This window comes from Gnatocerus cornutus, chromosome 1 (genome assembly GCF_029298725.1).
Source record: "Gnatocerus cornutus isolate USDA-ARS CGAHR chromosome 1, icGnaCorn1.1, whole genome shotgun sequence".
NCBI classification, from domain to species: domain Eukaryota; kingdom Metazoa; phylum Arthropoda; class Insecta; order Coleoptera; family Tenebrionidae; genus Gnatocerus; species Gnatocerus cornutus.
In genome coordinates this window covers 8,048,316-8,063,197 of record NC_142233.1, presented here as the reverse complement: position 1 = coordinate 8,063,197, position 14,882 = coordinate 8,048,316, and positions in this window count along the sequence as shown.

The window sequence follows — 14,882 nt, the reverse complement described above, 5'->3', positions numbered from 1 at the left end:
GTTGATTATCTGCTAATAACTGAAATATAATAAACGTTGATAAAACAAAATGCATATTACATATACGTCTTTTAAATTTTTTTTATATGGAACTTCTAAAAGGAATTTATCATAAACCGGAATTTTTTATACCACTACCAAATTTAAACCATTTTTGCGTATAAAATGCGTTTATTATACAGGTCAATGTTGCGGTCAATGTTGTTTACAGGCCGCGGCTTTTGCAGCCCGCTTCTTTAATTTGGCAATTTGTTTTCGGTAAACGTAAATGTTTAATTTTTAAATTACCGAAGTACTCTGTAAAAGAAAAACATACTTTTTTTTTCTTCCTTCGGCAGGGCTGCTCGCCACCACGACCCCTTTCCTCCATTTTTGTTGTTGTTTTTATGGCCCTCTCCGCCACCGCCGATGCCGCCGCCGCCGTCTTTGTCTCCTGTTCTTAATATATATATATATATATATATAAATATTGATATCTTTCCGTTAATGAATTTTTCTTAGCAAAATAATACTTACGATTGTTCATTACTTTCATTTTAATGAATATAATGAAATTTTTCCCGATTTATATAGTCGCATTTTTTACTGCTGACAAAAAATGCGAAATTTAAAAAATGTACATGAATAGGAATGTACAATAAATTCAATCTGCGCTTGTGATTTCACAATTTTTTTTTATAGTTGAAATTATTAACAAGTGTAATTTTTAGATTTGTTTTATTTTCGCGGTCGTCGCCATCAACATCAACTAGAATAACTTTGATGATCGTCCACATTGCGCGATAATGTTTCAACGAGACCACATTGGAAGAGGAAAAATTAACATTTCATATCTTCGTTAACATACACTGAAAATAATTGTTTTGCGAATTTACAGTACTTATCACTGGTTACTGGTAACCAGTGATAAATACATGAAAATTACATGTAGCTGGAAATTTTACATAACGTTTGTAATTTTACAATGTATTTTACAAGCGGTTTTATACTGTAAATTTACCTAAACTCTTGTATATTTATTATGTAATATTACATAAAATGTGAATGTTTCTTGTGTATTATTACACAAAATCTGTATATTCGCTATGCAGAATTACTATGGAATTTTACATAATTATTGTGTAAAATTCCAGTGATAAAACTAAAAGGAATGAATTAATAAATATCACATATTATATATATGACATATTTATTTAAAAAAAAGATACACAAAAAATAACAACAAAATAAATTTAATTGTAATAATAATTAATAAAAATAATTAACGGCTTGACTGCCAGAGCCGCTGTATACGATCTCAGAATGCTCGTATATTATTCCTGACAGTCAACTCGTTAAACTATTATATTATATATTAATAGTAAAGAAGCCTAAGTTAATTATAAATCTCGAAGTTTTGTCATAAGACCAATCACTTTTTTTTTGGATGAGCTTACTTTCTTTGACCTGGTACCGCTGTCCGGGTGAATTTTTAAAAAGTATCTTTGTAAAAATTCCAATGTTGTGGAAACCTGCCTAGGATACTGAAGGTTGAAGTTAAAATATAACCCCAGGCAACAGCTTATACCGTGGAGCAAATTTTTTACACTAAGGACTTCCATTTCCTCCATCACAATCTTAAATTCGGAATCTGTAAAAAATAGGCAGTAGTAGGTTTGGTAGGAATTAATAGTATAAGTAATGAACTAAATAAGATCTAGTAGGTATCGGTTTCATAGTAACTAGAAATTAAAGTTGTACAGCAATAAATCTTACCACATTGTAACAGAAATGGTTCCTGTATGGTGACCTTCGATATATCTGGACATCTGTCTGTCTGTTGGAAAAATTAGGTTTATGTAATTTAATCGGGGACACTTTTTTTAATTACCTGAGCATCTATTATTAAATACTTGTAGATATCTTCTTTAAAATACTTTCCAAGAACTTGAAACATCGCTGAAATGTCGTCATTCGACGGCTTATTGTCTATCAGTTTTTTAGTTTTCCCAAATTCCACTATTTTTGTAGACTTTTCTTTCATAATTTCGATTAAGACATCAATCCCCTTTCTACCGAGCTGTCACCTCGACGTGGTGAAAGGGCCCAGTAAGTTCAATGATTCTGGGGTCGGTTAGGACGGGAGCCGTGCTCCTGGTAGGGGCACCCATGTCTGAACGGTCCCGGTTGAGAATGGAAGCCAAGAACAGCTCAACGCAATCCCAAGGTGTGATCTACCGTGCTCAAGGGATGAATGGCTCTGCGTCAGTGAGTCTTGAACGGTGACCTCCGGATACCAGAGGACCTCCGGTTGTACACAAATCCTCTTACTGCAGCATGCGGAGCTCTACTGCAGCGGACCTCCCTTCTCCGGTACTCGTGGGACACTCATGGACGAAGATTTACATTCAAATTCTAGCAGTGGCAGGGACACGGACTCGAGCTTAGCCGGGGACGTGGACCGCCTCAAAATAATTAAAAAAAACCGCAGTGGTGCGGCAAAAAGACGGGCTCGCAGGGACCGTGCAGCTTCTCAAGCTGGACAGGGCTCAGCGGGACCGTCTAGACAACCAGAAGGACCCAAAAAAGGTAGGGCTCCATACGTGGGGCCTAACCCCAAGGGCTCCTCTGAAAAAACAAGAACCGGGCAGATAACCGGCTCCAAAAGGGGACGGGAATCTACCGGGACCCCTCCCAGCGCGGGTCAACGCGCCAAACGGGCTAAGCCGGCGGACACTTTTGTTCCGACGGTGGCTCCGGCTCTTCAAATGAGCATTTACCCTGAGGGCTTCCCTGCGAGGCAACTCACAAATGCTCATTTTGAAGCCATACAACAAAGGTTGTATGAGGCGCTCATGAGAGCGTCTGAGCAGCCCAGTGAGGATGGGCACATCCCACACCTGGTTAGTGGTAGGCTCCGGCAAGGGGCTATCCACACAGAGTGTCAGGATGAACGAACCAGAGAGTGGTTAGGGCTCGTAATACGGGACCTACAACTCGAAGGTTTGGAACTGAGGTACACACCCTCAGCAGACCTGCCTAAGCCAAGAAAGGCTCTAGTGGTCACTCAGGGGCCTCCCCAGACCCCAGAGCAGATACTGGGCCTACTTGATGCACAGAATCCAGGTCTAGGAGCGCGTAGTTGGGTGATCTACGGCTCTGAACGAGTGGGCTTTAGCTCAACTCGGTTGGTGGTTGGGCTGTGGCAACCATCAATAGAGATGCTACGGAGGAATAACTTCCGAGCATTCTTCATTTTCAACCCGGCAACCGTAAGGCTGCTAGGTAGGGATGAAGCAGCGGGGACCGCTGGCGAGGCGGAACCCGCTAACGAGGGGAACGCTGATTCAGCGGGACCCTCGGAAAAAGCAGAGAAGGATGGTCAGGGGCCTAAGTAGGAACCGACTTTCCTTCCTGCAGCTCAATTTGCACCATAGTGTGGCTGCCAGTGCCTGCTTCAGTAGGCAGGTAACCACGTGGTGCATAGACATTGGGCTTCTACAGGAACCCTGGTTAACAGGGGGGCGGGTAAGGGGCCTGTGCAATAACAAAGGAACTGTGCTTACAGGTCCTAGTGATTGCAAACCAAGGGCTTGTCTATTCATATCATCGGGAATACAGGCACTTCTTCTGAGTGACCTGTGTTCGCGAGATGTGGTAGCGGCCCGGGTGACAGTCATGAGAGAGGGTAGGCAGAGACCATTTGTAGTGTGCTCAGCCTACTTACCATATGATTCACCTACTTTACCACCATCCAGAGAGCTGATGGAGGTAATTGAATTCTGCAAGAAAAGCAACCTGCCTCTCGTGGTCGGATGTGATGCCAACTCGCACCACATAGTGTGGGGGAGCTCGGACATCAACCCCAGAGGAGACGCCATGTTGCAGTATCTTGCCACAACTGGCTTAGATATTCTAAACCAGGGCAACAAACCAACCTTTGTCACAAAGACGAGGAGTGAGGTAATTGATATTACTCTTTGCTCAATAAACTTGGTGCATGAGATAAGAAACTGGCACGTATCGGAGGAGCTAAGTCTATCGGACCACCAATACATCCGGTTTGACATCCAAAGAGATTTGAAGAAGACAGAAGGGTACAGGGACCCGAGGGCGACAAAGTGGGCCTCCTACAAGGAGGCTCTAGCTCTCAGGGTCTCAGGACTCTCTTGTAAAATCCGACGCAACGACGAAGCGGAGACCCTGTCCAAGGTACTAAGCGAGGCTATTGTGGAGTCCTACAAAGAGAACTGCTCTGTTCGCAGATCTCGTAAGACTGACAGTGCCCCTTGGTGGACCGAAAAGCTTAGTAAGCTAAGGAAAACCGCAAGGAAACTCTGGAATAGAGCAAGACTTGCGGGAACAAACGAGTCTTGGGAGCTTTATAAGAAGGCTCAAAGGGACTTCAAATCTGAGGTAAACCGCAGGAAAAGGGACAGCTGGAGAGACTACTGTGAGCGGATTAACAGCTTTCCGCAAGCAGCAAGACTTCAGAAGGTTCTATCAAAAGACAAGTCTGTCAGTCTGGGGTGTTTGAGAACCCAAACAGGGGACTACACGGTCTCCGAGGAGGATACTCTGAGGCTCCTACTACAGACTCACTTTCCAAACTCCTTGGAATCCAAGGAGGAAGAAAGTATCAACATTGGAAAATGCACCACCTCTCGGGAGGCGTGGAGATTTGCTTCTAAAATCATCACCCACGAAAGGATAAAATGGGCCATAAATTCATTTGCGCCTTACAAGTCGGCAGGTTTGGATGAGATATTTCCAGCTCTCTTACAAAAGGGACTAGATATGCTCACCACACCACTGCTGCACCTATTCAGAGCCTGTCTTGCACTCGGCTACATACCACGTAGCTGGAGGGAAGTCAGGGTAATCTTTATACCCAAGCCAGGGCGTGCAACATATGCCGAGGCTAAAAGCTACAGACCGATCAGCCTTTCCTCGTTTTTACTAAAAACCATGGAAAGACTGATAGACAAACATGTTAGGGAGGAGTTGCTGTGCAATATGCCACTACATCCAAACCAGCATGCCTATCAAATGGGCAAATCCACAGAATCGGCTCTGCATCAAATCGTAATGAAGATTGAATCAGGGCTAACTGGAGGATATTACACTCTTGGAACGTTCCTAGACATTGAGGGGGCATTTGACAATGCAACCTATGACTCTATGGAATTAGCTCTAAGGAATCATGGGGGAAATCAAACATTAATAAAATGGGTCCTAGCCATGTTGACAAACAGATCAATCAACACAAATCTTGGTAAGTGTTGGGTTAAGGTCACCGCTACACAAGGATGCCCACAGGGAGGAGTTTTATCTCCACTTCTGTGGAACTTGGTAGTGGATGACTTAATACATAAACTGCACATGGAAGGGGTCTATGTGCAAGGTTATGCTGATGACATCGTAATCCTTGTTCAGGGCAAGTTTCTTGACTTGGCTAAAGAGCTCACACAAGGGGCTCTAAAGCTGGTCGAGAAATGGTGCACAGGACAAGGACTATCTGTAAACCCTGACAAAACCAGTCATGTAATCTTTACCAAGAGAAGAAAGGATCAATATGTGGCCCCAACACTCTTTGGCAAGACACTAGAAGTTCAAACAGTGGTCAAGTATCTAGGCATCCACCTAGATTCTAGACTCACATGGAGAACTCATGTGCAAAACAAAATTGGAAAAGCTACAGCAGCCCTGTGGGCGTGCAGGAGGACTGTGGGGAAAACATGGGGAATTACTCCCAGAATATTGCATTGGCTGTACACATGTGTAGTAAGGCCAATGATAGTCTATGGATCCATCGTCTGGTGGGGCGCGACGTCTAGGCTTTGGGCCAAAACTCTTTTGGCTAAAGCTCAAAGATTAGCGTGCCTTACTATAACAGGAGCGATGAAATCCACTCCCACATCGGCCATGGAAATACTGACGGGGCTTACTCCCCTTCACCTCAAAGTGAAGGAGTCAGCTGCGGCGGGATTCCTTAGGTTAAGGTGTACAGGGCAGTGGAAAAATACAACAATGGGCACAGGACATTGGGCTATCGCCCAACTTGTGACAGACATCAACCCCATCTTCAAGATGAGGGAAGATTGTATGGCTCCCATTATTGTGATCAATCACTCATATGAAGTGATAATACCTTCAAGAGAAGAATGGAGTGAAAGAACAAGAGCCATAACTCAGGGGGGCTGGACCATCTGTTATGCAGATGGCTCGGTCTCACAAGAGGGCTCAGGCTCTGGAGCTGTTATTTGGGGCACGGATTTCGGTGTCTCAACATCACTGGGTATCTATACCAGTGTGTTTCAAACAGAAACCTTTGCTGTGATACAGTGTGTTACAGAATGTAATCAGAGAGCTATTGTTAATAAGCACATCTGCTTCTTTACTGACAGCCAAGAAGTCTTGAAAGCTCTGCAGTCATGCAGACATGCGTCAAGACTTGTCAGTGAATGTCATACAGCACTGCAAAATCTGGCAAGGCGCAACAAACAAATTGTGCTTTGCTGGATACCAGGACACACAGGGGTCGAAGGGAATGAAAGGGCTAACCGATTGGCCAAAAGAGGCTCTGCAAAGGGCTTCTTTGGACCGGAGCCGGCTCTTCCAATTCCGAAAACCCTCCAGAAAAACCTCCTGAAAGAGTGGATTGAATCACTCCACAGGGAGGAATGGCAAAAGCTTGAACTGCGACAGTCTGGGCTATTTATTGATGGACCAGACTTAAAACGCAGTGAAGAACTATTGAAACTCTGTAGGAAAGACCTCAGAATATTAGTGGGACTGTTCACAGGACACTGTCCCCTTAACAAACACATGCACACAATCGGTCTCAAGACTGACGACATGTGTAGAGCGTGTATGGAGGACACGGAAACTCCACTACACATATTATGCCTCTGTCCAAATCTTTCTGAACTGAGGAAGGAACATATGGATTTTCATATTTTGGAACCATCTGAGATTCGGGAAGCACCCATAAAGAGCATCCTGGCGTTTGCAAAGACAACAGGGCTCTTATAGGTCGTCCCGTAAACGAGGATTGCACACAATGGGTCAATAGACCTCAGCGTGCGGCTCTTAAAGGGTCTCCTCGGAAAAAAAAAAAAAAAAAAAAAAAAAAAAAAAAAAAAAAAAAAGACATCAATCGATGTTCCAGTTAACCGAGAAAAATGGTCAGAGATTCCTCTCTCTGTGAAGAGGACTGGCCATTCCCTTTGAATTTCTGGAACTGTTGGGGGTGGTTGGCGATTAATAAACTGTCGTTGTTGTGGATAAGTTGCTATCATGAGCTCCTTAAATTCCTCATCTTCAATCGGCAAATGTTTTAGCCTTTCTTGATTATTATTTTGACTTAAATCAAAATCTTCGTGTGGAACTGGAGCCCAGTCTTTTGAACCTGCCAATTGGTTTTTCCTTTTTTTTTTCTGCGCAGGTGGAGTTTCTTGTGCGGGATTAACTTTCTTGTGTGGACGTCTTAAATAATTGTACCTTTCTTGGAGTTTCGTTTTGAGAGTTATCGAACCATCTCCGAGAACTACCCCGTCTTCGTCCACGTCTTGGAAAGTCGCAGGATATTTATTCACCATCTTGCAGGCGACTATTTTGAAAGCTTTAGATGGAATATCTTCCTTTATGGCTTTCATTTCATTTACTACTAAATGAACGGCTTCAAGTATGACATGTTTATCTCGGACTCCATTTACGCATTTGGCCAACATGTCTGCTGGCAGTTTTTGCCATGGAATAACAAAACTCGGCCACAAATATTCCATATTACAGCTAAATACTTGTATGACAGCTGTATTCGTTGTTTCCTCTGGATCATCACTTAATTCTGTAATCTCTGGTACCACAGAAATATCAGATCGGGAGCTACTTATTGGTGAAGTAATAGTAACAGTACTAGACGTGGAAAGTGATGTAGGTTTTGGCGGTGTCCACTTTTCTTTTGAGGCGAGGAGCATTAATATTTCATCTTTCATGGCTATCAATGCGTCAGTTTCATCAATAACAGTTCCATCGTCTTCTAGTACAATGGACGACCCGTTCATTTCCAACTTAAAACATGCTAAAAATTAAATTAAATTAAATTTATAATAACATATTATATAAAAATAATGTTGAATACCTTTTAAAATGAGATTATCATACACGTCACCATCGCTTTCGTCCACTACAATGACTATTTTCTTTTCTCTGGCGCTGTCCCAAATTTTAAAACAATGCTTCATCTTTAAAATACCGATGGAGAACTTCGAATGTTCACAATTATTTCTAAAAACCAAATAAATATTTAGAATACATAGGTAGATGGATAAAAAAATATATACATACATCATAATATAATAGTTACATAAAAGTAAGTGGTCCGGAAGTAAAACATGTCCATAAGTGATCGATACAAATATGTAGTATAATAATGTAGATAACATACTAAATTAATACACATTAAATAATTATAAATTAATACAAATTTCATATTAAAAAATCTGACAAAGACATCATAGTTATTGGGAAGTGCGATCATCAATTAAAAGGTGTGAGATTTTTTATTCTTACTTTCTACTGCATACCTATTAAAATAGAATTGTAGCAACAGATATACAACAACAGACTTTTACAAATTTATAATTCTAGGGGTGCCGATTTAAATGCGTATCCATATTTGTTAGGACTTAACATTCTATATAAAACGGGTTCCGGACAAAGTAGAGATTTGATGCTTAGAACAAAATGTTCACTTGTCTTTTCTGCATTATTTTGTTCAGTTTCCATATCAACGTACAATCCAGTGTTCTCGCAATATGTAATCTTTTTGTTAGTACCCAAAAACCACAAAATACTGTAATCATCGCTGACTAAAATCAATTTTATTTTGCAGAGTTCATACGCCAAATACTCGTCTACGCTATGACATACTAACATTCCAGATTCATATGTTATTCCTCGAAATAGTGCCTTTTTACATATGAGAATTTTTTTGTTTTTAAAACTATCAAACCTTTCAATGCTGGCAATTATTTCCTCATTGAAGTGACCTTTGTCATAAATAGTAGCACTATCTGCAGTAACACAATTTTGAAATAAATTTTTTTCAGTACTGTGCAGACCTTGCAACAATTGGTGTTTTTGAGCTAGAAAATAAAGAACATTTTTAAAATTGGAACAATGACGAATAGCCTGCTTGAAATATTGATGCTTGCTCTCAAATCTTAACGTCCAAAGATACCTCAATGGACCAAATTGCTGGATTAATTTTGGATAATGGACCATATAATGATGTTTAGGCTTGAGAGTCTCTGCTGGAAAAATGTCGCATCTCTCTTCAATATATTCAAAAGTTAAACTTCTTAGAAGCGCTATCTGATTTATTGAAATTTTGAAAGCAATTAAAAGCAAAATAATTCGCCTTAAAATAAGAATCATTTTAAAGATTGCACACTCACTTAAATCTTTATCGTAAAAAAGAAAAGGAAACACGATAATAAACCACATGTTTTGAGAAGCCGTACCTGGAAGTACCTGGAAGTACCTGGAAGTACCTGCCAAGATTATCACCACAAACGGCAATTAAAGATCCTTTTAAAGTTACCAACTGATTTTCCAATTGAACACTTATTCCAAACTCTTCTAGAGAATTTATGTCTTTCAATAATTGTTCAAGGATTCTAGAAAATCCGAATAACTTAACATCTTTTTCATAAGTTAACGCGACTAGTTGAATATGATCTACACGGGAGCGTTGCCATGTAGGTAAATTAGAAACAATGGCGTAGATAGCTAAGATCTTATGTTTTCTTCGCGAAGCACCAAGTGGATTACAAATTTCAAACGAATCTTGATACAAAACCAGTTGAATGCCGTTTGGATTTTCATTATAAAAAGCGCTGTTTTTGAAAATACTACCATCTTTGATATCTTGGAAGATCTGATCATTTTCTTTGTTGTTAATGTTATCGTAATCTGCTGCATTATACTGGGCACAAAAAAATGGATTTTTAAATAGCATACGTAAGGTTTCTAGAATTGGGACATAATAAAACTTAGATTTTTCATCTAATGTTATACAAGAAGGTTCAATATAATTAAAATTATTTTTATAAATTTTTTTCCTGCAATATGAATTTCTCAAAATTCCATTTTCTGGATCATGGGCTTTTTCTAATAAACCATTACTGAATATATTAGCATCCAAGTTTAAATTCATGTCCGTTAATTTTTGTGATATAAATTGAGTATTCAGTTTACTTATCTCTAAATTCATATTTACAATTGTTTGTAAAGCTTTATCCGTTAAAAAAAATTTTAACTCAAGCTGTAAATAAACAGAACTTAACAATTTCACGCTCAGGTCTTCGAAGCTATTTTTGTTCATATTATCTGGTAAAATAAAATCGTTAGTTTGGACAAAATTAGAAGAATTACCATCAGAACAATCAGTAGTACAATTGTTTAAATTTGGAGAAATGAAAGCACAAGTTTTTGATTCATCAGGCTTTGTTGGTAAAATATGATGATGTCTCCTAAATATATGATTTTTTAAAGTATTTACGTTAGTGAACAATACATCATATTTGCAGAATTGTAAAAATGGGCATTTTACTGACGTGACATTAATTTTTAGATGCTTATAAACATGTGCACAAATAAGTGATTTGCTTTCGTTTTTATAATTGCAAATGGAACATTTATGGACAAATTTGGACACACTATGCTGTTTTTTTGTTTTAGGATTGCTATGTACTCTAAAAATATGTTGTTTAAAACTTCCAAAATTTTGGTACTGAAGACCACAATTGGCATATTTACATAGATATCGCACACCCATTTGATTTCTATGACATCGCATGTGAATGTTGTAGAAATTGATTGTTTTTAAATTTATGTTACACTTCGAACATTTAAACATTGTAACAAGTATCTCCTTATTGCCTAGACAAAACCTATAAACTATTAACTATTAAATAAAAACTAATGAAAACGAACAGTACTAAAACACACTTAAAATAATAAGAGTCTACTTACCGCGCACCACGTTGTTCCTAACCTCGTACTGATGTTCACAAAGCGCATGCTCCGTGAAAAAATCACAATTGTTCTGTAATTTTACACAAGATATGTAAATTCACATTATGTGCAGTAAACATTTCACAAATAAATTCGAAATTTCACATATTCATTGAAAATTCACAGATGTTTAAAAAATTTACACTATAATTTTCATTGACCGTGATGTAGTTTTACAATAAAATCATTAATGTCACATAACATAATGATAAATTCCTGTGCTTTTCTATTTTTGCAATACATTTGATGTAAAAAAAACATTTACATCAAATTTGATGGAATAATCACTGTGATAAGTAATGTAATGGCAATGTGAATTTACCTCAATTTTTTTCAGTGTATAATATTCGCGTTTAAACTTGAAATCTGTACACAATGAATATTTTTATTTTGTCAAAAGTTTATTATTATTACTGTAATTTAAAATGTGTTTGCGCTAATATTCCTGTAATGTTTTTCTTTGTTTAATAATGACGCGATGGCTGTATAAGATACAAATTTCAATTTCAAATAATATACATTTTGTATTTGATAAAAAATTAAAAAGTGACATTGTTTTTTTATTGTTGTACATATATGTATGTTCATATTAAACTGAAATTTTCGAATTTATTATTAATAGTTTAAGGACGCTCTATGCTTCTCTATCAACATAATGTAATGAAATTTTTCCCGATTTACACAGTCGCACTTTTTACTGCTGACAAAAAATGCAAAATTTAAAAAATGTACATGAAAAAGGAAAAAAATAGATATTTTTTAAAAATTTTGTTTATTAAAAATTGAATGTAAGATTCGTGGCGTTGTGTATTATTATAATATCTTTTTTTTGTTTTGGTGCAGGAGGAGGAACCACAGGAACCACCGGTGGAACTGGTGCTGTCGCAGCGGCTTCGATAGCGGCTTTTGCGGCGCGCTTTTTTAATTTGGCAATTTGTTTTCTGTAAACGTAAATGTTTAATTTTTAAATTACCGAAATACTCTATAAAAGAAAAACATACTTTTTTTTCTTTTCTTCTTTTGTTAGGGCTCGCCACCACGACCCCTTTCCGCCACTTTTGTTCTTTTTATGGCCACCACCGCTGCCGCCGCCACTACCGCTGCTGCCGCCACCGCCGCTGCCTCCCCCACCGTCATTGTATCCTGTTCTTAATATATATAATATATATATATATATATATATATATATATATATATATATATAATATATATATATATATAAAATGATGATATCTTTCCGTTAATGAATTTTTCTTAGCAAAATAATACTTACGATTGTTCATTACTTTCATTTCAGGAAAAAAATGTATTTGTAAAGTAATTTGAAATTATAATTACAAGTAAACTTACTTATTCTCCGTTTCGGATGGGTTTTTCTGCAAAATAAATTTTAGAATTTATAAAAATTAAATTAAAAGTAAAAAAAAATTTATTAATTAAAAATTAAAAGTCAAATTGGTAGCATTATGAATTATAATTATGTCCTTCCTTGGTTTAGGAGGAGGAGGAGCAACGACCACCGAGGTCGGAACTGGTGCTGTCGTCGATACTACTGAAGCTGCTGCGGCCGCGGCTTTTGCAGCCCGCTTCTTTAATTTGGCAATTTGTTTTCGGTAAACGTAAATGTTTAATTTTTAAATTACCGAAATACTCTATAAAAGAAAAACATACTTTTTTTTTCTTCTTTCGGTAGGGCTCGCCACCACGACCCCTTTCCGCCACTTTTTTTGTTGTTTTTATGGCCCCCTACGCCACCGCCGATGCCGGCGCCGCCGTCATTGTCTCCTGTTCTTAATATATATATACAGGGTCGGGCAACACTTGTGTCCACCCCCAAAATCGTCTTTAATTTTAAAGTTACAATTTTGAAAATTTGCATACGCTCATACTTGACAAAGCTCTAGAAGCTTACGCAAAAATTTGATTTTTTTTCACGGTTTGGTTGGCGTCGCGACGCCTAAGAAGTATAATTTTTAGCGATTTTTGAATTTTTGCGGAAATATTCACGAATTCATTTTTTTTTCAACATAACTGTGATACAAATATCTGAGTTTTTATTTTAAATCTAATACAAATTGTGTATAAAATTTGCGAAAAAAACGCTGTTTTATCAAGTTAGTTTTCAAAATTCTGACGGCGCAGCGGGAAACTACGTTTACACCAAAATTTCACAAGTCACTTCATTCACTCTTATAAAGGTTAATTTTGATTAACACGGGCATGGACACCAGAAACCGTTAATTAACATTGACAAAGCGACAATTTCACCAATTAAGACTTTTGTTACAATCTAAAGAGAGCCAAAAGATAGATGTCATTTGTGGCACAAGATGTTGACAGATGGGTGTAAACGTTGTTCCCAATTTTGACGTAATGAAATTGGAAACTAACTTGATAAAACCGCATTTTTTTCTCAAATTTTGAAGACAATTTGCACTGAAACTAAAATAACAGCTGAGATATTTTTAACACATTTATAATGAAAAAAAAAATAAATTAGGGGTTGATATCACAAAGCCTCACAATTAACTAAAAATTACATTTTTAAGGCGTCGCGACGCCAAAACTATCAGTGATAAAAAACAAATTTTTGCGTCAGCTTCTAGAGCTTTGTCAACTGTGAGCGTATGCAAATTTTCAAAATTTTATCTTTAAAAGTAAAGACGATTTTGGGGGTGGACACAAGTGTTGCCGGACCCTGTATATATATATAAATATTGATATCTTTCCGTTAATGAATTTTTCTTAGCAAAATAATACTTTCGATTGTTCATTACTTCCATTTTAATGAATATAATGAAATTTTTCCCGATTTATATAGTCCCACTTTTTACTGCTGACAAAAAATGCGAAATTTAAAAAATGTACATGAATAGGGCAAAAAAAGATTTTTTTAAAAATTTTATTAATTAGGAATTAAAAGTCAAATTATTAGCATTGTGAATTATAATTATGTCCTTCCTTGGTTTAGGGGGAGGAGGAGGAGCAACGACCACCGGGGTCGGAACTGGTGCTGTTGTCGATACTACTGAAGCTGCTGCGGCCGCGGCTTTTGCAGCCCGCTTCTTTAATTTGGCAATTTGTTTTCGGTAAACGTAAATGTTTAATTTTTAAATTACCGAAATACTCCTTCGGCAGGGCTCGCCACCACGACCCCTTTCCGCCACTTTTTTTGTTGTTTTTATGGCCCCCTCCGCCACCGCCGATGCCGCCGCCGCCGTCATTGTCTCTTGTTCTTAATATACACGGTGTCTCGCATAAGGTTAGCTTCTTTAAACATAAAGAAAGTTGAAGGTTTTAGGATTAAAAAACTCTAATGGCAAGTTGCGATTTGAAGACATTTATAAAAAGCACTCCAAAAAGTACAACTTTTGGGAACCTCTCTGTAATAATGAAATTCATCCTTGAACATTTACTAATTTTGTTTCTATGGTTATAAGGTATTGTTGAATCTGTCAGCAAAATTTGGGTCGTTTTGTGCTTTTTCAAGCAGCCACTCGCAAAATTGAACCTTTTTAGGGTAATCTTCTGGTTCCAAAGCTTGCACACGAGAGTAATGAAACGGATGGAGTTGTTGCTCTCGGATAATACGCCATGCAGTTGTTCATTTTCCCATGTTATTTCCCTATGTTCAGCAATCGCTGGAACACCCGGTATATATAAATATTGATATCTTTCCGTTAATGAATTTTTCTTAGCAAAATAATACTTACGATTGTTCATTACTTTCATTTCAGCAAAAAAAATATTTGTAAAATAATTTGAAATTATAATTACAAGTAAACTTACTTATTTTCATTTTCGGATGGGTTTTTCTGCAA